We start from the raw sequence: 3,456 nt of genomic DNA, 5'->3' as shown, positions 1-3,456 counted from the left end.
TCCAGAGGCTGGTTACATTCCACTTCCAATCAGCTAACACATTTTCTATCTAAATTTAGATTATCTGCTCCATGTTTATTTTCGGTCCGAATTGTTCCAATGATTAATTTATCTCACAGAAAAAGATTAAATGAAGAGTTGAAGGAATGTTTTAAATGGCAGAAGTTCATGTTGGTCGTCTACACTGATGAAACTCATCACATTTCGTTCATTCACAGCCTTGTCCTGGGTTGGCTCGGTGTTGTTCCTACACCTAAGAATTACTTGGAACTCTGTAAATTCAGCAGGCTTGGACTAGGCATGACTTTTCAAGATTGCTGGTGTCTGTGTGCTTGTGTGTGTGTGAAGGTTGGGTTGAATGGGGAGGGAGGGAAGTTTTCAACTTTTCTTAAAAACCAATCCTCAGGCAGCCCCGGTGGCTCCTTGGTTTAGTGCTGCCTTCAGTCCAGGGCGTCCCAGGATCCTGGAGTCCCAGGATCGAGTCCCGCGTGGGGCTCCCTGCATGGAGCCTGCTTCTCCCTCTGCCTGTGTCTCTGCCTCTGTCTCTCTCTCACTCTCTCTGTGTCTTTCATAAATAAATAAATAAAATCTTAAAAAAAAAAGCCAATCCTCGTTTTAATTACCAGGAATCAACACAAATAAGTCAGGGAGAGGAAATGGAGCTGCCTGTGCTTCGTCGAAACTCCTGCTTTAAAAAAAAGTTGGATGTTTTTGTTTTGTTTTGTTTTGTTTTGTTTTTGAAATGAGTGAGGCAGGGACACAAGTATTAAATTTGTATCTTTTAGGGGCACCTGGGGGGCTCAGTGGTTGAGCGTCTGCCTTTGGCTCAGGGCATGACCCTGGGGTCCTGGGATTGAGTCCCACATCAGGCTCCCCGCAGGGAGCCTGCTTCACCCTCTGCTTGTGTCTCTGCACCTCTCTCTGTGTCTCTCATGAATAAATAAATAAAATCTTAAAAAAAAATTGATATCCTTTGAAGCTTTCTCTGTTAACCAGTGTTCTCTGTAACACTAATCCAGAATCTGCCCTCACACAAGTGGATTCTTGGCCAGTTGTGTCCACCTCACATATCGGTTGTATGCCACTTCGTGATGCAAAATAGCTCATTTCCCTGGTCACCCCAGCTTCTCCCCTGGACAGGTCGGCCCACTTCCTTCCTGGCCTTTCAGGTTCCTCCCTACTCCTCCTGGGCTCTCCTGGGCAGGTACTTCCTCCACTTGTCTTCAATGATAGGCTCTCAGCCTGAAAGAAAATTAAGAACAAACACATCCTGTTTACATCCAGTCCTTCCTTGGAAGCAGAAGTCCCTGTCTTTCAGGAGGCCAGGACTCACCCTATTCTCTCTCTCTCTCTCTCTCTCTCTCTCTCTCGGGCAGATAAAAGTTTGTTTTATCCAATAGCTGATCTGTGTTACTGCTGAGGCCACTAGGTACAGACCAAAGAGAGGGAGTTTTATTTCTTGCTTTCTTCCTCCTTGGACGGTCTCGATGATTTCCTCCTTCTTGGCCTGGAGCCGCTCTTCACAGCCCTCGTGTGCTTCCTCGGTCTTAGATCTGCGGGCCTCAGCCTGGGCAGCCAGAAGCTTCTGGGGTGCCTTGTCTGCCTTCAGCTTGTAGTTGTGTTCCACAAGAATCCACTTGTTTTTGAACACGTAACCCTTCGCTTTCCGGTACAGGCCATGACACATGTGGAGGGCAACCTTTGGCACAGAATTCTCATCCTCCTCATCCAGGTTACCTTCTCAGGCATCCTGGCATTAGCAGTACCTGTTCCCTTACCAGCGCCCTTCTGGCGGGCCAAGGTGTGGGCATCGAGCTTGGGAATGGACCGTCACCGGCTTCCAGAAGGGCAGCCCGTCTTTGATTAGTTTCTGGATCTACTGACGGGAGCTGGGGTTGGCGATTCCATTGGTCTCCTTGGGGTCGACCAGACCTTCTTTTGGCAGAGGATGCTGGAGGCAAGCCTTTTCTAAAGCCTGAGCATACATGGCTGTAGCTGTAGCCACCGAAGGAAAGCCATCCTTTTTCATTTTAATTAATCACTGTTGACAGACTGATGCCCTAGTCAGGACAGGCCAAAAACTGAGGATCATCCCATTTCAAGCCAAAGTGATAGAGCTAACAATTATTCTGCAGAAGTTACAACCAAGGATTGGCTCTAGGTGATGTTTACAGACAAGCCAATGCCAGGTGATATGCTATAAATGGAAATAAGGAATGGGCTTCGTGAGGACAGGTGATGGGCGCAGTGTCTGAGTCTAGGCAGGTCTAGTGACAGTTTTCATCTAAAACGTTGTTCGTTCTCAGCGGCCTCCTAGTGGCACATAAAATAGTCGCTGGTTAACCGAAAAGCCCTCTGAAATAATTACGCAATGCCAAAATAGAGCATCACCCAGGAAATCAGGAGAAGCCGTATCTTTTAGTAAATTGTAGCTCAACTCCCTTCTTTAATGTTGAGCTGGGGTTTAGTCGGGATGGTCTTTTAAAAAATAAGTTGTATCACATCAACCCTCCTTAAGATCACTTGGTGGGTTCTCAAGGTATTTAGAATGAAAGCTAATCCCTTTCGTGGCTTTTAAGGCCTACAGGATCTGGCCCTATGTCTCCAACCTCACCTGGCGGGGCCACACGCTCCCCTGCTCTGCTGCTCTTCGGTCAAAACTGGCCTCCTGGGGTTCTCCCAACTGCCAAGTGCACTTATTCCTCAGTCTTTTCATTTGCTGTTCCCCCCTGCCCGGAATGTGCTTCCCTGAAGCACTTTTCTGATTTGTCTCCTTAAATTCTTAAGTGTCACCTCCCATGAGAGGCCTTCCCTAATTTAGGCCCTGGCCAGGGCTCTTTGCTGTATCCTCATCTCCACGGGATTTAACCTCCATCTTTGTCTTGTTTAGGAGTTGGTGTGGCCTTTCCACGGCAGAGGGTAAGGGCCTTGAGAGCAGGGTGTTTTCTTTCTTCTTCATGAAGTGAAACTGGGCACAACCACAGATCCATAGATGAAATATCCCTTCAGAGCTGTTGAGGACTCCAGGGGCCCAAGGCCAGAGTCCGCTCGCCTCCCTCCTGAGAACAAGCCGCCCTGGATTGTTGCAATGAGGACACCGAGATGTCCTTCCCTCCCCTGAGAAGTCTTGATTCTAGAAGCCATACGAGTGATACTTAAATTCATTTAGCCACGAGGAAACTTGTTGAACCTAAATTTAAAAACGTCGCAAAATACCCTTGTGAGCACTAGAAAATTGAGTCGATCAGATCAGGCACAGAAGAGAGCAGTGAAAAAAAACTCCTAAAGCATAAGCGTAGCAATACGGTAGTTACTGCTAGTGGTTTTGTTTCCTCATCCCGACTGGGGAGACTCTCAGGCTCTTTAAAGTAACCCGATAGTGACCACTAATTATAACCTCTTCCCTAAGAGGGGTGAGCCGTGCAGGTGTTGCCTTTCCAGATTCCTCACTGGCTT

At 47.5% G+C, this 3,456-nt stretch overlaps 1 pseudogene; it reads right to left on the bottom strand.

Moving 5' to 3' along the window:
- Nucleotides 1-1,452: 1,452 nt before the first annotated feature.
- LOC121492193 lies at nt 1,453-1,983 on the bottom strand (annotated as a pseudogene).
- Nucleotides 1,984-3,456: the final 1,473 nt, after the last annotated feature.

This window comes from Vulpes lagopus, chromosome 5, assembly GCF_018345385.1.
Source record: "Vulpes lagopus strain Blue_001 chromosome 5, ASM1834538v1, whole genome shotgun sequence".
Classification (NCBI taxonomy): domain Eukaryota; kingdom Metazoa; phylum Chordata; class Mammalia; order Carnivora; family Canidae; genus Vulpes; species Vulpes lagopus.
The sequence above is the reverse complement of the archived record's forward strand: the minus strand, read 5'-3'. Positions and strand labels throughout refer to the sequence as shown.